The 24,141-nt window shown below is 40.7% G+C and overlaps 1 protein-coding gene across 6 annotated transcripts in view; it reads right to left on the reverse strand.

The window, feature by feature from the left end:
- The window catches only part of raph1 (Ras association (RalGDS/AF-6) and pleckstrin homology domains 1), an 89,529-nt gene extending 70,521 nt beyond the window's left edge, over positions 1-19,008 (reverse strand). For 2 of the 6 annotated variants that reach the window (XM_062962131.1, XM_008114952.3), the window contains exon 1: positions 18,709-19,008. The gene's annotated coding sequence lies outside the window, so the exon portion shown is untranslated. Of the gene's footprint in view, positions 1-1,996; positions 2,158-18,708 lie in introns of all 6 variants that reach the window. The other 4 variants (XM_062962142.1, XM_062962138.1, XM_062962126.1 and 1 more) reach the window with 3 other exon arrangements.
- Between the last annotated feature and the right edge of the window lie 5,133 nt (positions 19,009-24,141).

Raw genomic sequence — 24,141 nt, forward strand, 5'->3', positions numbered from 1 at the left:
ACCACCCAAGCTGCTTCCTTGCTCTCTTCCTTTCCAATTTCTTCAAGGTTAAAAAATACCTTGTCTCTTAGGTTTTGCTCAAGAGGGAGAGCAACTGCAGTTAAACTTTTCTTACGCCTCCTCGTCTTTTGATTCCCATTTGCTTTGCCTTTTCTTGGATTTGCTCCTGGCTCTATCCATTAGTTAGTTGGATACTGAAAATGGCAGCATGACAGTTACATTTTCAGGGTGGGTAGAAAATGGTCTGGCATTGTCCAAGTGAGAAGCCAGTAAGAGCCATGGCAGATATGGCAGATTAAATGAGGAGGAAAAGGTGATTAGTGCTGGGGCAGCTCATTACATCTATGGACTTCAGGCTCATTTAAAGCAGAAATGACAATAAAAATGACACTAACTTTAGCCTGTGGTGTCCCAAACAATATTCCAAGAGCAGTTCAAAATTATGTATGTTCTGTTTATTTACATTTCAATGCACCTCACTCCTGTCAGTCAGTACATGACACTGATTGTCAACTCACCCCCCTCAAATAACAAGCAACTCACTTTCAAAAATCCACAATCCTAACAAAAATATTTCAAGTAAACTAAATCAATATAGAAAAGACATGAAAAAATCAGTTAGTATCAGAATGATAGAAATGTTAAGAGATCTAAGAAAACATTCTTTACTTGACACCGAATTAGCTGCAGAGTTGACTGTTTATAATAACTTTCCCATTTTACTTCAGGTCAAACCCCCTCTTGGCTCTGATGCTATCCTAGAGCAGTAATTCCCAAGCTATCTGATGAAGGGAAACATTAATTTCTTTCCAGTGTGCCAGGGATTGGCACTGAATGTGTGCCCATTAGCTACAATTTTTTTCCCCTTCCTATGATGAAGAGCACTAATGGTCATTCACATCAATAGCAAAAAAAATGCTAAAAGGGTGATTCAAGATCAAAGCCTATGATCCTGTCAGGCAGAGCCTGCATGAACATAGATGAAGAGCAACTCAGGGAATTGAGTATGTTTAACTTGGGAGAAGAGAAGGGTCTACACTGCCAAACAATCCAGATTATTTATGCAGATAATCAACATTATCTGCTTTGAACTGGATTATAGGAGTCCACACTGCAGATAATCCAGTTCAAAGCAGACAGCCTGGATTTTATATGGCAGTGTAGAAGGGGCCTAAGGCTCCTTCTACACTGCCATCTAATTCAGATCAAAGGAGATAAACTACATTATCTGCTTTGAACTGGGTTATATGAATCTAAGCCTGCCATTTAATTCAGTTCAGATCAGATAATTTGGATGTTACATGGCAGAGTAGAAAAGGCCTACGGCTGAGTGCCCATCCTTACTGCCCCCTGTGGGGGAACTTCAAACTACTGTAGAAGAAGTTCCAATTAACTAAGTCACACATATCAACAAATACAGTCCACATTTGCATTTGACAGTATTTTATAGTGTTTTAGTCATTATAAGGAGCTCAGCAGTTAGCCAAACTTTAATCATGTGAAACTGAAGGTTATGCTGTTTATTATTTTCCATAGTAGATGTAGAAAGTAAATATTATATGTTACATTATAGAACTATTGTATATTGTTTGACAATGGACACCATAATAATTCACAAAATCATATGTCTGTGCTGAGTTAGAACAAGTATGAATGAAGGAGGAAGGAAGTTCTTATTTATTCCCTCACTTGAACAAAAAACCATTATGTCATCCTAGCAGCTGTGTGACATATTGGCACTGTTCATACAGATTTCTGTGTATGAATAACAGCCCAAAACAACTATTATTTTCTTTTTCTAAAAAAATATCCTTTTTGGCATGAAGATGTTAGTCTGCTGGGAACTGCATGAGCCAAATTCAGGACACAGGATATAAAAATCAAGACTGATTTTAATATTGAAACTTCACTATAAAGTTCACTGAACTGGCCTTTTAGATAATTATATTTCTGCTTATCAAGACAAGTTATAAATGAGCACTTTGCCCATACTTACATTCCCTCTATACCCCCTTCACAAGAACCATATTTAGATATTGCTTGGCTTTCTTGAGGGCTTCTCATTTGAGATGGACAAATTCATTTGTACTTATTAACAAGAGACAAGATGATTTGGACATGCCAAGTGATTGAAGAGTCTATCTGTTCTTGTTGTTCCTGAAATAATAGAGAGAAGAAAGCTACCCTAAATACTCATGTATAAATCAAGACATTTTAGTAAAAAAAAATCAACTCCCAAAACTTGGGTCAACTTATTCACAAGTCAAGTACTGTACCTTAACTCTTAGCAAAAAGGAGTCACCCTTTTTTTGGAATAGAGTAGCAAAACACAAGGTGTCCAGAGAAGGGCGACCCAAATGATCAAAGAGCTTGAAATCAAGCCCTATGAGGAGTGGCTTAGGAAGCTAGGAATGTTAAGCTTGGAGAAGAGAAGGTTGGATAAGACAAGTCGGGATCTGGATAAGAGAAGAGGGGACCTGATAGCCATGTTTAAGTATTTAAAAGACAGCTACATTGAGAAGGGGCCAAGCTTGTTTTGCTGCTCTGGAGACTAGGCCACGATACAATGGATTCAAATTTCAGGAAAAGATAATCCATCCAAACATTAGGAAGAATTTCCTGATGGTAAAGCTGTTTGGCAGTGGAATATGCTGCCTTGGAGCACGATGGAGTCTCCTTCTCTGGATGTTTCCAGCAGAGGCTGGATGGCCATCTGACAGGAATGATTTGATTAGGTGTTCCTGCATTGCAGAAAGGGTTGGACTGGATAGTCTTTGTGATCTTCCAACTCTGTGATTCTTTAAGACCTAAGTCCATCCCAGGAGAATCTAAAAAAAGAACTGGCCCCTTCTACTCTCTTCATTAGGGTGCAAATTCCTAGGTTGGAAAATGTCAGTGGTAGCCAGGTAGTCTCTGCAGAATGTCCCTCAACCTATCCACGGATCATATCAAAATCCCCAATTTTAGCTTCAAAACCTGCCCTTGACTTATTCATGAAGTTGACCTATATATGAATATATATGTTCTCGGTGCTGTTAAAACTGAAATTTGGAGCTGCTTAGCAAATCCTAGTAAAAAAAAGTCATGCTCAATGCAAACAATGTTTAAAATTATGGTGATACAACATTCCTAGTTGAAGGCTAACAAGGGAAGGGCAGGAATATTTGTTTATGAGCGGGCAAAGCTGGAGAACAGGCAAAGGCTTGCAGCCCCTGCTATGAGAACCAGAGATCTGGACGGTACCTTATAATTCAAATCTAAGATATCACTCAGCATTCATCAACCAGGGGAAAGCATAATCCTTATGAACAACATTCTTTCAGTTGCAGGTATGAAACAGAACAAATACATTATCAGACTATACTAGATCTGATAAAGCTCCATTTGAGTGAACCTTTCAAACCAAAAGTTTTAAAAAATGGCAAGTACTGGGCAAATATTAGACAATCCAGTCACCTTTAAAAAGCCTTCTGTTAGCACAAATCTTGCATGTTTACTACAACAGAATCTTGGCTTCATGGCTAATAGTTGGATAGAAGTAACCCCTAATATGTAATAGTAAAGTCTTGATAATAATTGGAATCTGGGGAGAGGAACAGTATGGTAGGAAACTGAAAGAAGCCATGATTGAACTGCAGCAAACTGGGGCAATTGCAGCACAGAGCGCTTGTCAAATTCCTGTTCAGTAAAAATCCTATTGTTATTTTAGATGGTAAGCAGCCTGGTGAACCACTGAACATACTGCCGATGAGATTAACTCTTTAATTCCCAAGACAATTTCCTGTACTCTGCACAATTTAAGTCTGAAGACAAAGTGAGGAATCCTCAATTCTTTTCTACCTCAGCTCAGTTTGCACTCTCTAGTGATGTAGAAGGAACATGGAAGCAACCAGTTTGAAGGGGAAAAACATGCTTTGCCTGATCTGTCATTTTGCTGTGATAGATGTTGTTGGCCATATATATTCTCTCTCCCTCTCTCTCTCATTTCTTCTCTCCTTCCTTGTTTGATCTGAAATCAACAATTTGTTAGGAAACCCATGAAAATAGCTCTCTGTGGTCTGCCCACTACTCACTGCAGACTTTTGAACATAACTGGAAATCAATTTATCAGTCTTACCTAAGTGGACAAGGTAAGGTAAAGGTAAAGGTTTCCCCTGACATTAAGTCCAGTCGTGAACGACTCTGGGGGTTGGTGCTCATCTCCATTTCTAAGCCGAAGAGCCGGCGTTGTCCATAGACATCTCCAGGTCATGTGGCCGGCATGACTGCATGGAGCGCCGTTACCTTCCCGCTGGAGCGGTACCTATTGATCTACTCACATTTGCATGTTTTCGAACTGCTAGGTTGGCAGGAGCTGGGGCTAACAGCAGGCGTTCATTCCGCTCCCGGGATTTGAACCTGGGATCTTTTGGTCCGCAAGTTCAGCAGCACAGCCATTTAACACACTGTGCCACTGACACCTTTTTCATGAAAACCCAATCATTTGTTACTCAGAAATTCCTGGCTGAAGTTTCAACAGGCAAGTATTTTAAGATGACTTGTACAAATTGAGCAAGTATTGGAGGATGATGGGCAACCCATTTCCCCTCAAATTTGGTTAGACATCAGCTTCCATTTCTCCTAGTCAGCATGTGGTCAGAGATAGAAATTTCAGTCTAGCACTACATTCATCTCATCTCAACCTAGACAGGAAAACAACAAAACTATTACTAATGCTTGCACAACCAAAGCTGCTTCCAGTCAGTCATGCTACTATTCTGCTTCATGGAATTTACTGGGGTGCATTTAATGTCACCTTCAATTTGTATGTTTTCAGTTCATCCTTACAGCCTCCTAATTTTTCCCCTTTTCTTGCCATGAAAATCCATTGAGGAAAGAAGGAAATTGTTGCCTTTTGTTTATGCTAGGACATTTTGATTTAGGAAATGTTTCTGAGCTTCTCATTTCTAAAATGAAGAATAACTTTGATAACACTTTTTTTAGTGGGGAAGGGTTTTGGGGTTGATCCACATAGAGATATGTGTGTGTCTTCAAGTTGCTTGTTGCCTTATTGTGACATCATGAATCCCCTAGGTTTTTCAAAGACCAGGAATACTGAGGGGCAGTTTTATTAGTTCCTTCCTATGAAATATAGCATAGAACGTTCGGTATTCATTGACTGTCTCCCATCAAAGTGCCAACCAGGGCTGATCCTGCTTAGCTTCTAAGATCAGACAGACTCTTATGCCTTTAGGGAAAGATATACTATACAATGGACACTAAAATATTACTGATTGCATTGTGCATCACTGTGGTCTCAAAGACTTACCAAGAAGATCCTTCTGAATCACAGTGTTATCCCTGAACCACCAAATACTAAAGAAGTATACTGAGATATTTTGACGGCTGAATATCAAGACCTCCTGAGCTGCAAATAAGAATTAAGGAGCAACTGCTTGTGAATGAGCTAAGTAAATAATTTTAAAATATATACAACTATGTCCTGTGAGCCATACTGCCACTAGCATAATTATATTATGCTCTGTCATAGCTGAAGCTAAAGCAGCTTCTCTTCCAAATTAATGACTTGCATGCTAGATTTCCAAACAAAACCTAGGAAAAACGGGAGCATCCACAATTTGTTTAAATTAAATAGAATTGGAAAGTTTAATTAAGGAAGGGGAAAATAGGCATTTATCCAGATGATAGAGAGATATAATTGCCAAACCCTTTCTCTTGTGAGATAGACCTTTTATGAAATATTTTATCTGTTCTCCAGAAAAAGCTGTGGAGAATGTATCCTGCATGTGAGTGCCAAGGAGAACTAACTGTTAGCTATTTTCCTGTTAGCTATCTTCTAGACGTCTCGCAAAGATGGAGCAATGTAGTTCACAGCAGTCTCCAATGTTCAATTGAGCTGTCATTCATTCAGGATCATGTACGAAATCAAACAAAATTGTAAACTGCAAGAAATTTAAATAGGACTTAAGTTAGCTATTAGGGCTGTGCAAAAAGTCGTTTGTACTATCTCTTATGTTGGATCTATTTTGCAAGATTTGTACATATGACACTATATGAAGAAAAAGTGGGTGGTATCCACGCAAAAAACTTAAGATTCAAAACTCTGACCTATGATGTTTTTGAAATTACATAAGTCTCAAAAGTGGCTCCAGGTCTCAGTCGCAGGCGCCGCTTCTCCCCCAAAAAGGCCAGGTTTGGTTCCCCCAAAGGGCCCTGAGGAGGATGGCAAGGCCTGGAGTCAAATGAGAAGTCCTGCTTTCCCCAAAGGGGGCAGCGAGGGGAGCCTGGGGTGAGCGGGCAGGTGGGAGAGATGCTTGGCTGGATGGCCAGGAAGGGAACAAGCCCCTCTGGCATATGGCCAGCCCAGAGAGAGAAAGGCAGAAATCATCAAATTGAGGCTTCAGTTAGGCAGCCCCGGTATTCTGAAGCAAGCAGAATTCTGGAAAATGTAGTGTAGGGTGGGTCCTTTTGAATTTTCTGCCACAGGGGTCCTTGCTTTCCCAAACTACATTTCCCAGAATTCTGCTTACCGCCTTGTGCCTGCTGCTTCTCCCTGAAAGCTTTGGTGGGGTAAACTGGTGTTTATTCTCTAAAGGGATTTCAAGATAAAACGGGATTCTTGGGAGTTGAATCAAACCTGTGAGGTAGGCAAAGTTGAGAGGAAGTAACTTCCAAGTTTACCTATTAAAATTCCTATTATTATTACTATTATTTCAAAGGATGAGTGGGCATCTGTTGGGGGTGCTTTGACTGTGCTTTTCCTGCCTGGCAGAAGGGGATTGAACTGGATGGCCCCTGGGGGGTCTTCCAGTGAAATAGTACTGTTAGGTTAATGTTGGGTAAAATTCCCTAAAAATCAGTGGATGCGCAAACCTTTCTAAAACTTGGGGTGGGATGATGCCCTGGTTATGTTGTATCATTGAAAATATAAATTCATGGGGATAGCTCTTGCAGTTTTTTTTTAATGTTATTCATAAAAAACCTTTTAAAATTCCCAAAACTCAGTGGATGTGTGAAATGTTCTGATACTGGGGGGGGGGGGGGGGGGGGTAACAGTGGTAAATGTGTTCTACAACTGCAGCAAGTTTCATTCTGATCGCTCTAAAAATGAGGGAGAAAGGAGCCCTGTAAGCTTCCCCACTTGCACAATTAAATAACGAAAAAGTAACAAAATTTTCATCATAGTTACGATATGGATCCCTCACGCTATTTCAGAAACATTTTAGAAATGATCCCCCCCCCCCCAATTTAGTAATGAGCATTGAAATCTTTTTGTTTTCATTGATCACAAAGGTCTATTAGCTATCATTATTCAACCTGAAGAAGATTGTGATTATAACTTTATAAATGTCAACAGTAGACTTTTCTTGCAACATTATTTGTTCAAGCACCTCAGGGCAGGTTCACCCAATTTTTTCCCCTCCAAGTATTACCCAGCATTGTAGGGAAATAACTCTTTTTAAAAGCATAACCTATGATTTCTGAGGAATAAGCAAACAGGAAACAGAAATTCAAGTAGGTTGATGACACAAGAATTATAAAAATAAAATGGGTGACAATCATATTTATGTACCCTATACTCATATCTGGAAATTCTAGTCAAAACATCAACCGAAAAACTTGGCTCAACTTATCCATGGGTCAATGTATCACACCATAACTCTTATTTTAAAAGGAACCATCCCCTTCACAGTGGAGTAGAGAATGCAAGAGATTAGTCCATCGCAGGAGAACCTAAAAGAAGCACCAATCCTTCCTACTCTCTCTGCCATGGCAACGTTTCTGGTCCTTCTGAATGTGTAGATGGGGAAAAGACAGTGGTGGCCAGGAATGGCTGGCCTCAAGGCATTAGTGCTTTCCCCTCACTGCAGAATGACCCTTGAATTATTTACATGTCATATCAAAAACCCTAATTTTGGCCCCCAAATCTGTCCTCAACTAATATATGAGAGTGATTTATACATGAGTATATGGGGAGATCTTTTATGCATTTTCAAGAAACTGCATCTTTCTTTAGATTGCCTGGTAAATTTATTAAAACTAAACCTGAACTTATACAGTTTGCAATCATATACCATGACCCAGTATTAAATAAAGTGATCTCTTCAAAGTAAAGAAGGAATAGGGGAGAATCTGTTTTCAAGGGCAAGGGTTATGAATATTTTGATGATAGCTCATACCTCGATAAAGCAGGGTCTACAGTGTTCCCTCACTTATCGCGGGGGTTAGGTTCCAGGACCACCCGCAATAAGTGAAAATCCGTGAAGTAGGGACACTGTATTTATTTTAATATTCACACATTATTTTAGTAGTTATACACTATTTTAAATCTTTATCAACCAATCGTGTGTTGATAAATTGCCTCCTTCTCCTCCTGTTGCCGCTTGGGCTCCTTTTCTCTCCCTTCGGCTTCTCCTTCCTCCCTTCCTTAGGCTGTAAATTGTAATTTTTTATGCAGTCATGCTGGCCACATGACCTTGGAGAGGTCTATGGACAACGCCGGCTCTTCGGCTTAGAAATGGAGATGAGCACCAACCCCCAGAGTTGGTCACGACTGGACTTAACATCAGGGGAAACCTTTACCTTTATGATTTATAATAGTCTTTTAGAGTTTATTGAAAAATCGCGAAACAGCGAATCCGCAAAAAGTCAACTGCAAAGTAGTGAGGGAACACTGTACTTCAAATCCCAATAGATTTTTTCACCAGATATTGACTTCAGCTTACCAAAAGCTTTCTCATACTTGATCTAACAAGTTCCTCTTATCAGTCATGATAATTAAACAAACTTTTCAGAAATAGTAAACAGTAAATGTATCAGGTATTGAAAGAGTATTGTTGCTTCTAAGCCTATGTCAAATGAATGCTCTGATAAGATAAATTCAGAGTACTAGGTATACACTATAGCAAATGGGGATAAGAAGAGGCACTGAGCTGGATATGTAGAGCTTAGGCTCCACCTCTTTCCTGTATCAAATTTGAACAAAGCTGGTTCTTTTTATGGTCTGCGTCCAGCAATAGCCTGCCAAGTGTTTTTGGTTTCGGTTTTTGGTTTTAATATTAATTATTCATATATTATTTCTTCAAACACACAATTATAAAAAGTATTGCCAAAAGACGTGACAACAGTTGTTTCGGAAATGGCTTTAAGAAGGAATTGCATTGACTCTTAAGTCAAATTTGAAGTAATTTAAATTGGCTTGTTTGCATGTCATATGAAGTTTTTATGTCAGGGATAGGGAAAAGATATCCTGCAGAGGCTTTCTGCAGATCTTCCAAGTTCCCCCTAGATCTATCAAACCCACCTGATCTAAAACCGCACCACAGATGCTGGAAGTACAACATGTGCCGGAGAGAGGGGGACTCCTGCTCACTTCAGTCTTGAGTGATGAATTCTGTCACATCAATTTTTTCATGGACAGGGAGGAATGAAATTGAATGGATGCTATTAATACCTATCCTTGTTTATTAAATCACAATTCTTGGCTTAGCACTATGGACAAACCAAGGTAGTATTTATTATGGGCTTAATTCCACATGCAAGAAAACAGCATGTCATCATAGACCTATCCTCTGGATCCAGGATATTTTGTCACCAATTAAATAATTTTCTACAACAGTAGAAGAACTTATATACTACCTGCTGGCAAAATAGTATAAACCACCACCTTAACTATAAATAACATTTTAATGGTTATGCCAACTTAATTAACACGCAATTTTTTTATTTAGAAGTATATGAAGTACAACAAAAATGCTGGTTTAAATAACTAGTTATAGCATAAAACTCCTACTCATCTCACATATAGAGAGCAACAAGGCTTTGTTGTTATGTGTCTTTAATTCATTTCCAGGAACCCCCAATGGCGCAGTGGGTTAAACCCTTGTGCCAGCAGGACTGATGACTTGAAGGTTGGATTGCTGACCTGAAGGCTCCCGGTTCGAATCCAACCCGGGGAGAGCACGAAAGAGCTCCCTCTATCAACTCCAGCTCCATGAGGGGACATGAGAAAAGCAAAACAGCATTTATCTTTGAAAATTCAAAATATGATGTAAAGTACACTCTTGAAATAGTTAATGGCATGAAAATATAGTACAAAAGCAAGAATTTGTTTTAGAAAATATCAGACTATATGAATGCTTATACTTTTTATCTTATAAAGGTCATTTTCATAAGTGAACAACTTTTTCCAGCAAAGCCAAGTTGTGGCTGGTATAATTTTTAAGGAGATAGCTGTGTTCGTCTGTTTCAGTATAAGAAAAAAAATGGGAAGAGGACCTTTGAGACCCATGCATTTCAGCCTGGGTTTTTTTAGACTCCAGCAAAGTCCCTAGAGACAATAAAGTTTGACCTACAATAAAGTTTGACCTACAATAATTAAAACTTTTTATATCAAGAGTAGCTGTTATCATATACATAAAAACTGACTGCTGAAACTTGCCAAGTAAATACCTCTTAGATAAGAAAGTTTATATAATTGCAGAATTATAGAATGAGAAGGTATTCCAAAACTAATCTAATCCAGCTCTGTCAAGATATTTAATCAGACTTTTCTTTCTTGTGATCTGAATCTACTTATTTGGGTCCTATGCAAAGAAAATAGGGTTGCTTCTGCTTCCATTTTGATAGCTCTTGAGATATTTGAACATGTTTACCCTATTATGCCTCAATAATCTTTTCTCCAAACTAGATATATTCAGCTCCCTCAACAATCCCACACTGGGATTTAGTTCCCTGAGCCTTCATTATCTTTTTTTAACTCCTCCAGCCACACTCCAACTTGCTCATATGCTTCTTAAACTTTATATGGATCTGATCCGGCAGGCTCCATCCCTTTTGAGTTTTAGAAAGAAAGTGAAGATCTGGCTATGCGAGCAAGCATTCAAAGAATAAGTTTTGTTGGGTTCAACTTGGTCTGGACTAAGGTTTATGTACAAGGTTTTGTGGATGAATGGCTCAAGTATAAATGGATAATTAAAATGTTTTGTCTTAGTATGCGGAAATTGCAAGATGATGATAATAATAATATTAATAATAATAATAATAATAATAACTTTATTTATATCCTGCCACCATCTCCCAGAATGGACTAGGGGCAGCTTACAGAACAGAATCTAATAGTACCATAAAAACACATAAAATACATCAACATTTATGACAGTAGCAATATCAAGTAACATAAGACAACACTTACAAAAAATCGCAAAAAACCCAACTCAATTATAAAATAGTCCATTGAAATGCAACAATAGCTATTAATTAAAATGGGCAGTACAACCAATGAATATACATTATGAAATGTATGTGCCTTGAGAATTGAGAGTGTGTGTCTGGCACATCTGTAGTCACTAAGACTGGATACTGTGTTCTGAAACGTTGCTTGAAAGATAAGAAAGCAACAAGAACAACAACAAAAGGTGCATGTATGAAACATACATACAGTAGAGTCTCACTTATCCAACACTCGCTTATCCAACATTCTGGATTATCCAACGCATTTTTGTAGTCAATGTTTTCAATATATCGTGATATTTTGGTGCTAAATTCGTAAATACAGTAATTACTACATAGCATTACTGTGTATAGAACTACTTTTTCTGCCAAATTTGTTGTCTGACATGATGTTTTGGTGCTTCATTTGTAAAATCATAACCTAATTTGATGTTTAATAGGCTTTTCCTTAATGCCTCCTTATTATCCAACATATTTGCTTATCCAACATTCTGCCGGCCCGTTTATGTTGGATAAGTGAGACTCTACTGTAATTTGAGAATTCTTAACATATAGTGAAGATAATACAGAACATGGAAAGCAAAGAGAAGACAAGACACTTTTTTACTCTCTGCCTTGGAGTGTGGTGGATGTTCCTTCCTTGGAAGCTTTTAAACAGAGGCTGGATGGCCATTTGTCAGGGGTAATTTGTGCTTTTCCTGCATGGCAGGGGGTCAGACTATATGGCCCATATGGTCACTTCCAACTCTATTATTCTATGATTCTGTGATGAGAAAGGTTTGTTCTACAAATCTTCAAAGAATGATGAATATGAGAAAAGATGGACCTCTCAGGATTTTTTAAGGCAAGGAATCCTCAAAGGTAGTTTAACTACCGTGTTTCCCCGAAAATAAGACAGTCTCTTATATTATTTTTTGCTCCCAAAGATGCTCTAGGTCTTATTTTCAGGGGATGTCTTATTTTTCCATGAAGAAGAATTCACATTTATTGTTGAACAAAAAAATGAACATTTATTATATACTGTACAGTAGTTGTCATCACCAACCCAGCATAACCAGACAAACTGTGAATTCTATCAAGAATTTCTTGTTACTACCATTATTTCCATGTACAATTAGTATATACATTTACCAATCCTGCATGCTCTGTTGTTCTGTTTGGCAGGCGCTGGGCATGCTTCCAAACAAAACCTTTGCTAGGTCTTACTTTCAGGGGAGGCCTTATATTTAGCAATTCAGCAAAACTTCTACTAGGTCTTATTTTCTGAGGATGTCTTATTTTAGGGGAAACAGGGTAGGTCCTTCCTCTAAAATATAGCCTCAGCACCCAGTATTCATTGGCTGTCCCCCATTTCTTGCTATATTAATTTTATGACAATTCCAAACTGCACTTGTTCTTTGAAGAAGGATACACTTGTTCCTGATTACTAAATACAATATACAGTAGAGTCTCACTTATCCAACATTCTGGATTATCCAACGCAGTTTGCCTCCCTCCCAGATCCACAGCTATTTCTCTAGGCAGCAAGGAATGAACTTTTTACAGCTTTAATTTTTGACAATGTTGTTACTGTAAGTTCATTTTATGTATTCTATCTGTATTTGTAGTCAATTTGTTAGTAGCCAATGTTTTTATAGTCAATGTTTTCTATATATTGTGATGTTCTGGTACTAAATTTGTAAATGCAGTAATTATTACATAACATTACTGTGTACTGAATTGCTTTTTCTGTGGAATTGTTGTAAAACATGATGTTTTGGTGCTTAATTTGTAAAATCATAATGTAATTTGACGTTTATTAGGTTTTTCCTTAATCCCTTCTTATTATCCAACATTTTCACTTATCCAACATTCTGTCGGCCCATTTATGTTTGATAAGTGAGACTCTACTGTAGTCTCATATTTAAGACATTCTCTCCTGCCAATAAAATACCTCATCGAAGATAGGATAATTACATTTCAAGACACAAAAGTTTAAATGTATTAGTATGCAAAGTACGTTAATTCAACGTACAAAATTAACAGTTGCATACCCATATAGTTAGTGCGGAATCCAGAATTGATTGCTATAATCACAGCCAATGTATGGACGTGTTGACTCAATGTGGTTTTTAATCTGCTTTCAAACAAACAAACAAAAAGGATAACAGCTCAAATCTGAGCAATACTTCCTCTTTGCATGCTAAAGGTCACAAATAGTGAAATACTTCCCAAGAACTGTCTCCTTATACTTGCTTGTTCTTGGAAATTCCCATCAGGAACCAGTGTGACATACATAGGAGAGCTACATGCCAACTGAAGCATGCTAAGGCAATTAGCTCTATATTCTGCATGCATACCCCTAAAGAGAAACTGGCACATGAACAGCCAACACAGTTACATTTAGTCACTGGAGAAAAAACACCAAGACACTGAATTCTGATTCAGCATTTTTCCACATTCTTCTACTTCTCAACTTCTTTCATTTACAAGGGCTTGTTCAGCATGCAGAGTGTTATAATTTAACAAGCTACACACAGAAAAAAACAAACTATTCACATAGGATACTTCTCCGTATATTGCTACACATGTTTGGCTACATTAAAATGAGCCCCATTTTAATAATCAAAATGGATATTTGTTAAAAGTTTAATCACATATTATTAGCTACAACTGAACTAGAAAAAATGTGATAATCTAATTATATACCATCTGGGGCGAAATTCCTTTTGTTCTGGATTATTTAGTTTTATCAATTTAAAATATCATCATTCATCCTAATACACTCAATTCCAATTGTCTCTTTCAAAGTCAACTGCCCATACAAAATTTATTAAAAACAATACCACTAAAATATTCAAAATTGTGTTAAGGTATTTCTTTTCAGATTTTCAAATATATTAGATAGTCTTACAGAATCACCAGACAGTAACATATTCTATGTTACACAACTAGATTCAAGACACTGGTGTATATTAAGAAAAGACAGAAATCACATTAAATGGTTGATTTCTTCTTATACAAAAAAACCAATCTTAAAAAGGGTAAGTTGCCAAGAACAAATACTGCTGGGGAATAATCTCCAACAAAATATACTATCTGGAATAGCAACAGTCTTATTTCCACCACACATTCCGAGTCTCTCTTCATTTTAATAGAAGCCACCAGCTGTGCCTGTAAGATTCCTCACTCACCCATTAGCCCACTATACTTCGAATTATCCACATTTCAAAAGGAAACACTGATTTCACACCAATCAACACTTGGTAGCCCTTAACACCCAGTTCTTAATTTGTTGAGCGGTCATGAATTATTCCACACAGATTTGCATATGCCTGTAGAGCGGGATTATGGGGTGGAGTCTGCTGGAACGGACAACTGTCTGAATGCTTCCCTGCATTCAGACACAATCATTCCTCTTGCAGCCTTAAATTGATGCTGAAGCTTTGGCTCAACGATATGCTTTCCTATTTTTATACACAAATCTCTGCCTGTTTGACAGCAATCCTGGAGACCGCTATTGGGGGAGATTTCAGATGGGAAGGGCGGGCTAACAAGGATAGTAGACCAACCCTTCTTCCCCCCCCCCCCCCCTTCACACAGCCAGTGCTTAACTGATTCCAGCAGGAAAGGGAGGCCCCTTCCACACAGCTGTATAAAATCCACATTGAACTGGATTATGTGGCAGTGTGGATTCAGGGCCCTTCCACATAGTCATATAACCCAGAATATCAAGGCAGAAAATTCCACAATATCTGCTCTGAACTGGATTAACTGAGCCTACACTGTCATATGTCCTTGTCCCTCTTGGCTGGTTAAGCAGGCCAAAGAGGGGTTGTTGGATTGGTTTGTGGCTATAATAAATGCCTCCCTGGGTCAGGGGTCATTTCCATCTTGTTTTAAGCAAGCGGTGGTAAAACCGTTACTAAAAAAGACCTCGCTAGACCCATCTGTATGTAACAACTACAGACCAATTTCCAACCTCCCGTTTTTGGGCAAGGTTCTGGAGCGGGTGGTGGCCACGCAGCTCCAGGAGTTCCTCGATGACACTGATTTTCTGGACCGCTCGCAGTCTGGCTTCAGGCCTGGGCACAGCACTGAGACGGCTTTGGTCGCCTTGGTGGATGACCTCCGCAGGGAACTGGACAGGGGGAGTGTGACCCTGCTGGTTCTCCTGGACATCTCTGCGGCTTTCGATACCATCGACCATGGTATCCTTCTGGGGAGGCTCTCCGGGATGGGACTCGGTGGCACTGTTTTGCAGTGGCTCCAGTCCTTCCTGGAGGGCCGTTCCCAGATGGTGAAGCTGGGGGACACCTGCTCGGACCCCTGGCCTTTGACCTGTGGGGTCCCGCAAGGGTCTATTTTATCCCCCATGCTTTTTAACATCTACATGAAACCGCTGGGAGAGGTCATCCGGAGTTTTGGAGGGTGTTGCCATCTCTACGCAGATGACACACAAATCCACTACCCGTTCCCACCTGACTCCAAGGAAGCCCCTCGGGTGCTGAACCAGTGCCTGGCCGCTGTGGCGGACTGGATGAGGAGGAACAAGCTGAGGATCAATCCTGACAAGACAGAGGCCCTCCTGGTCAGTCGCTCGTCGGATCGGGGTATTGGGTGGCAACCTGTGCTGGACGGGGTTGCACTCCCCCTGAAATCACAGGTCCGCAGTTTGGGGGTCCTCCTGGATTCAGCGCTGACGCTTGAAGCACAGGTGTCGGCGGTGGCCGGGAGGGCTTTTGCACAACTCAAACTTGTGCGCCAACTGCGACCATACCTCGTGAAGTCTGACTTGACCACGGTGGTGCATGCATTAGTTACCTCTAGACTGGACTACTGTAATGCGCTCTACGTGGGGCTTCCCTTGAAGACGGCCCGGAAGTTACAGCTGGTCCAACGTTCGGCCGCCAGACTAATAACGGGGGCGAGTTACAGGGAGAGATCTACTCCCCTGTTTAAGGAGCTCCACTGGCTGCCGTTCATCTTCCGGTCCCAATTCAAGGTGCAGACCATCATTTATAAAGCCCTAAACGGTTTGGGACCCGCCTACCTTCGTGACCGTATCTCCTATCATAAACCTGCCCGACCTCTCCGATCATCAGGGGAGGCCCTCCTGTCGCCACTACCTATATCTCAGGCTCGCCTTGTAGGAACAAGGGAGAGGGCCTTCTCTGCGGTGGCCCCTCGCTTGTGGAACTCGCTGCCCATTGAAATCAGGCAAGCCCCCACCCTTTTAGCCTTCAGGAAAGATTTAAAAACATGGCTCTTCCGGTGTGCTTTCGGAGAGTAAATGTTCTATGCTACTCCCCCCCGATATTTATCCTCTAGACTGGTTCACTATCTGATGTCCCGTCCCTCGAGGTTTTATTCTGATCCCTTTCTCACCCAGAGTTTTAATTTTTAATCTAGTTTTTAAATGTAGTATTCATGCGGCCCGCTCGTGTTATATTGCTGTTTTGATCTTATGTTGTACTGTTTATTTTATGTAATGTATTATTTAATTGTATTATGTTATGGTTTATTGTATTGTCTTGGGCATGGCCCCATGTAAGCCGCCCCGAGTCCCCGTTGGGGAGATGGTGGCGGGGTATAAATAAAGTTTTATTATTATTATTATTATTATATATTCCAATTCTAAGCAGATAATTTTATTCAGCTGTGTGGAAGGGGTCTCAGATAACCCAGTTCAAAGCAGATACTGTGCGTTATCTCCCTTGATATTCTGGGTTATATGGCTATGTGGAAGAGCTCAGAGACAGAGTGGAACCAAGGGATGGGATACTGCTTTTTCTCTGTTGCAATACCACCCCTTCCCTTCCTGATGCAGCCTGGAAGAACGGGAGCTGTTTCCCCAATGGAGAAATGGTTGGCTCCTTCCTTGGCAATCGGATTTCCATACAGATAAAGGGCCTTTCCACACAGCCATATAACCAGACTATCAAGGCAGATAATCTCACAATATTTGTTTTGAATTGGAATATATGGCAGTGTGAAGTCAGATAACCCAGTTCAAAGCAGATATTGTGGGATTTTATGCCTTGATATTCTGGGTTACATGGCTGTGTGGAGGGCCCTGAGTCCATACTGGCACATGATCCAGTTCAATGTGGATTTATACAGCTGTGTGGAAGAGGCCATACACACCCAGCACACAACCCAGCCCTGCCCTTCCCCTCCTTGCACTTCAAATAGAGCAAGAGACGGGGCACCACCCACCAGCCTCAGACACACACAGACCCGGCTTGTCTATGCCTCTTTTACTCAGGGATCTGAAAGAGCAGCTCACCCTCAGTTAGGGAGCGGTAGAGCCAAAGCGTTCTCACAGCTGCCTCTCAGTTTCCACAGCTTGAAAAGAGCCCAAAAAAGCCAACATGGGCCCCTCCAGACAGCCATATAACCCAGAATATCAAGGCAGAAAACCCCACAGTATCTGCTTTGAACTGAGATCTATTTGGGCCCTTCCACACAGCCATATAACCCAGACTATCGCGGCAGAGAATCCCACAATATCTGCTTTGAACTGGACTATATGGCAGTGTGGACTCTGACATCCCAGTTCAAATCAGATATTGTGGGATTCTCTGCTGTGATAGTCTGGGTTATATGGCTGTGTGGAAGGGTCCTAGGTCCACGCTGCCATATGATCCAGTTCAATGTGGATTTTATACAGCTGTGTAGAAGGGGCTCTTGATGTTGTGACATTTTGTTGAAAGGGAGACCATTTTAATACGCCCTTGTATGCAACGAGACTTGGGCTTTGGCGCCCATGGGACGACCGTAGAGCCAAACCTCAAGGTGTAGTATAGTAGTATTGCTGCTATCCTCCCCTATCCACACACACAGGGCTGGGAGGAAAGCACGGGACCAACCAGAGAAACCAGAATCCTGGGCCCCTTCCACACAGCTGAATAAAATCCCACATTTTCTGCTTGGAACTGGGATATATGGCAGTGTGGACTCAGATAAACTAGGTCGCTTCCACACAGCCACATAACCCAGAATATCAAGACAGAAAATTCTACAATATCTGCTTTGAACTGGGTTATCTGAGTCCACACTCAGATAATGTGGGATTTCCTGTCTTGATATTCTGGGATATATGGCTATGTGGAAGGGCCCCCAGTTCAAAGCAGATCTTGTGGGATTTCCTGCCTTGATATTTTGGGTTGTATGGCTGTGTGGAAGGGCCTCAGGACCCGTCTTTCTTTTTCATATACACACACAGGAGACTCTCCCTTCCCGGCCCCCTCGGAGGCCCAGGAAGAAACAGAGGCAGAGCATGAGAAGCCCCCTCACCTCAGGGAGAAACATAGCCTCTCCACACAACCTTTTGAGCGCCGAGAGAACGCAGAAGGGACCCCCCCCCCCTTTCCCTTCCCTTCCCTTCCTTCCCTCCCGAAAGAAGGGCGGGACTCTGGGAAAATGGTGGTGGGAGAAGGTGTGGCGGCGGCGGCGGCTTTGCTGGAAAAGGAAGACGAAGAAGCGGGCACTCACTGTGGCGGTTCCTCCTTTTCTTCTTTCTCTCTCTCTCGCTTTCTCTCCCCTCGGCGCCCCGGTTTCGTTAAAGGCCCTCCTGAGGAGATTGCCCTTCCTTCTCCTCCTCCTCCTCAGCGCCGTTCTTCCAGTCAGTCAGTCTGTCAGTCTGCCGCCGGCCGGGCTTTTTTCTGCCACAGAGAAGGCAGCAGTAGCGACGGCGCTCACTTCCGGCGGGCGCGCGAGCAGGCAGGCCTCGCGCCCCTCCCTCCAGCTCCTCGCGCGCTCCGCTCTTCCCTCCTCCCCCCTCCGCTGCTACTACTGCTGCTGCTGCAGGAGCCTTTGGCCGCCCAGCGCCATTCAAAGGAAGGCGGCCCCTCCCTCTGCTCCCAAAGAAAGGCACTCCTCCTCCTCCTCCTCCTCTTTTTTCTGGAGCGGCTCTTCTCTAAACATTTGTAGAGTTGTGCTGTCGAAGGCTTTCATGCCCGGAATGACTGGGTTGCTTGCTGTGTGTTTTCGTTCACGTTCCAGAAGCATTCTCTCCTGACGTTTCGCCCACATCTGTGGCAGGCATCCTCAGAACTGCGCAAGGGAGGTTTATACATCTGTGGAATAATGCCCAGGGAGGGGGGAAAAGAACTCTTTTCTGTTTGAGGCAAGTGTGATTATTGCAGTTGACCACCTTGATTAGCATTGAATGGCTTTGCGACTTCAAATCTTGGCTGATTCCTGCCTGGGGGAATCCTTTGTTGGGAGGTGTTAGCTGGCCCTGGTTGTTTCAGGTGGTCCAGCATTTCTGTGTTTTGAAATAATATGCTGGGTCCAGGTAGGTTCATCAACTGCTCTGCTATAGCTGACTTCTCTATGACTTTACTATGGCAGAGCACTTGATGAATCAACCTGGACACAGCATATTATTTGAAAACGCAGAAATGCTGGACCACTCTAAGAACCACCATGTCAGAGAAGCCACTGAAAATCCACAAGCATGCGGACAATTTCAACAGAAAGGAGGAAACCATGTAAATGAACAAAATCTGGCAACTAGTATTAAAAAACTAAAATCAGGACGGTAAATAAAGAACACCCAGAAGATTGTTGGGGATTTCCCAACAAGAAACAATCAGGGCCAGCTAACACCTCCCAGCAAAGAATTCCCCAGGCAAGAAACAGCCAGGCTTTGAAGCTGCAAGGCCATTACATGTTAATCAATGGCCAATTGCAACATTCACACTTGCCTCAAACAGACAAGAGCTCTTTCTCCCAACCTGGACTTTCCACATCTATATATATAAAAGAGTGATGGCATCAGGGCAGCGGACAAAACAACAAAACTACAGGCCCCCCAACCTCGAAATTTGACAACACAACTCATCATCCACGGCTCTAAGTTGATACAACAAAAAGAAAAGAAAAATAAAGTCCTCATTAGAGGGAGAGGAATAATTGTTTTTATCCAATTGCTGCCAGTTAGAAGGCTAAGCTCCACCCACTTGGTCTCCAAGCAACCCACTCAGCCCAGGGGACAGGCAGAGTTAGGCCTCACTTAGGCCTCTTCCACAGATTATCTAATTTGCACTGGATTATATGGCAGTGTAGACTCAAAGCCCTTCCACACAGCTATATAACCCATTTATAATCTTTTATTATCTGCTTTGAACTGGATTATCTTGACTCCACACTGTCATATAATCCACTTCAGTGTGCATTTCATACAGCAACGCCGGCTCTTCGGCTTAGAAATGGAGATGAGCACCAACCCACAGAGTCAGACATGACTGGACTTAATGTCAGAGGAAAACCTTTACCCTTTACCTTAACAACCACCAATTCCTCAATACTTTATTTCCCATACCACCATACTTCGCCACAGCAACGCGTGGCTGGGCACAGCTAGTACATATAATAAACCCCATTTGTCTAGTTTCCAACAGGCCTCACACTGAATAAATACCCCAAAATTTGTAAAATGTTCCCGGGGAGGGGAGGGAGGGCGAAAGAGGCCGAATACTGGTGGGTTTTGAGGGGAATTGGCCTGGACATTTTGGAGTTGTAGGTACTGAGATGTATAGTTCACCTGCAATCAGAAGGGACTCTGAACTCCACCAAAGATGGAATCAGACCAAACTTGGCACATAGAGTCCCCATGACCAGCAAAAACTACTGGAGGTCTTTGAGGAAAATTCATGATTTGGAGGAGTTATAGTTCACCTACATCCAGAGAGCACTGTGAATCCAAATACTGATGGATCTGGACCAAACTTATTTATTTATTTGTTTATTTACTACATTTATATCCCGTCCTTCTCACCCCGAAGGGGACTCAGAGCGGTTTACAAATAATATTTACTTACAGTGTATTATATCACTAGCACAGCACAACACTAGCACTATATACCAGAATATTGCACCACACCACTATACTGTAATATTACCAGTAATATTGCATGTAATAAATAATATTTAATTAATATTATTATATTGTATTATTATTAGTATTATATTGCATTACAGTATAATATTATCAATATTATTAATATACAATATATTAATTGTTATTTATTGTAAATTATAGTGTATGTGATATACAATATTATATATGTATACATACACACACACATATATATTACTATATTATTAGCATAGCATGATACTGGGGGGACGGGCCTCCAGCTGATGGCACAGAAGACAAGATGGAAATGTCTTCCCAATTTCCCCTCTTCACCCCAGAGTTGGCAGACATACATACCTGATATGCCGAAATTTGATTACTGGGGGGTTTGGGGGGAACCGACCTTCCTTTCTGGGAGTTGTAGTTCACCCACATCCAGAGAAACTGACCTCCACTGATGATGGACCCTGGACCAAACTTGGAACACAGAACTCCCATGACTAACTCAACCTACTGGAAGGGTTTGAGGAGATTGACCCTCCATAGTGGGAGTTGTAGTTTATCCTAAAGCTGAAGAGCACACTGAATCCCACCAATGATGCACCCAGAGCAAACTTGCCCAAAATAACAAACTTTAAGTACTGATGGACTTTTTCAGGGTTAACCTGGTATGATGTCAGTTGTAGTTAATCCAAAACCTTATGCATTTTGTACAACTAAAAAATTGACTTTTTCAAACAACCCAGGAAATGCTGGGTACCCAAGCTAGTAATATAATAGCATAAAACTTATTTGTATTCCGCCCTATCTCCCCAAGGGGACTCGGCGGATTCCGACAGACAAAAAGGCAAATATTCAATGTCTTGAAAAACAATGGATACAAATACAGTAGAGTCTCGCTTATCCAACATAAATGGGCCGGCAGAACGTTGGATAAGCGAAAATGTTGGATAATGAGGGATTAAGAAAAAGCCTATTAAACATAAAATTACATTATGATTTTACAAATTAAGCACCAAAACATCATTTTTACAACAAATTGTCAGAAAAAGCAGTTCAATACATGGTAATGTTATGTAGTAACTACTGTATTAGCACTAAAATATCACAACATTTACTACAAAAACATTGACTACTGAAAGGCAGACTGTGTTGGATAATACAGAACATTGGATAAGTGAAGGTTGGATAAGCGAGACTCTACTGTACAATAAACAAACCAACCAAATCCCAAATCCCACATTAGACTAACATCTAAAACCAAGTTATAAACACACAATCTAAAATTAATTAAGAACCTGACCTAACAAATTAAATTAACATAAAAGCACAAACAACAATTTATAAACACCACACAAAAGATCATTTGCAATACTTAAAATTAATTATGTGGCCAGTAATGTCAACAAGGCATTTAAGGAGGCACGAACAGAGGGCAAAAAGGGAGAAATGTGCCAAGACGAAGGTGTGTCAAGCCAACCCTGATCAGGACCGCCTTTCACCTGGAAATCAATTTCCTCACTGCAAAAGATCATGCAGGCCAATAATAGGTTTCTACAGCCACATACGGACCCACCGCCAAGACGCTACTAAAAACAAAATACCAGTAACAGTGAAACCAGAAATTTTTATTGGGATTACCAGACAAACAAATACTGAAAAAATCAAGAAATAATCTTCCTGTACATGACAGCAGCAGCAAAAATTGAACAGGTGAAATTATGGAAGCAACATATCACACCAACACCAGATGAATGGATTACAAAAGTGTTTGAAGTGGCTGAAATGGACAAGCTAACTTTAATTCTTCAAAAAACTGATACACATAAACCACAAGAAGAATTGAAACCCTTTATGGATTTTATAAAAAGCCAGAAGACGATTTCCCTAATAGGATTTGTGAACTAAAAGCAATATGAAATTAACATGTATAAACTATATAACTTGTATATCTAAAATTAAAAAATGGATAAGTTAATACCTCTGAATTAGAATAGAAAGGTTACACTATGTAACAAATTTGAAAATTTTTCTATTCCTGGTTTGAAAGTATGATTTCCTGTTTAATTGTACAGTCCTTACTTTGAAAGTAGTTGTTCTATTTCAGTAACTTCATTTTTGTGGCTGCCACAAACTATGTTGAAATGGTTGAGATATTCATTGAAGAACTAGCGCAAAATGTGATGCAGGATGTCCTGCCAAAACAAAGTTTTGGCAGTTTAATAAACCTTTTCCATGTTTTTCTGCTAGAACCAATTAGGAAATGATACTTATAACCCAAGAAGAAAAATCGTGCTACATAGTGTTTTAAAGGAGAGCCAGTAGTGATTTGAGCATCCAAGTTCAGCCATGGAAACCCACTCAGGGTGCATCTACCCTTTGGAATTGCTGCAGTTTGACACCACTTTAATTTCAGTGGTTCAGTGCTATGGGATCCTGGGAGTTGTGTTTTTTTACAGGGTCTTCAACCTTCTCTGGTGCCTCCTCAAACAAAAACTCCCAATATTCCATGGCATTGAGCCATGGCAGTTCAAGTATTGTCAAATTGCATTAATCCCACACAGTGTATGTACTCTAGAGCTCTGGAGGTAAGGGTTCTCCATGGAAACCCACGTAGGGTGCATCTACACTGTTAAATTAACACAGTTTGATACTGCTTTAGCTATCATGGTTCAATACCAAATCTATGTCTCTCAGGACTCCATACCATTAAGCCTTGGCAGTTAAAGTGGTGTCCAACTGCATTACTTCTATAATGTGGGTGCACCAGGAGTAACCTTAGGCAACTCAGCTCCAGACACACATACTCATCAAAGGTCACATTAGGGTCTCTATAAATCAGAAATGACTTGAAGGCGCACAGCAACATCAGCCACCTCGAAATCAATCATTTTGTATACACTTTGCACAGAGAGTTGATTAGTTGCATTAGGGAAATTAAAAAAATAAATTGATCTGATTAATACCACACCAAACCATTTAAACAGCACACTACTAATTTAATTAATGAGGATAACCACTTGTTAAATAGGTTTTCTCCTGCACAAAATAGCTTTGGCTGC

This window comes from Anolis carolinensis, chromosome 1, assembly GCF_035594765.1.
Source record: "Anolis carolinensis isolate JA03-04 chromosome 1, rAnoCar3.1.pri, whole genome shotgun sequence".
NCBI lineage: Eukaryota > Metazoa > Chordata > Lepidosauria > Squamata > Dactyloidae > Anolis > Anolis carolinensis.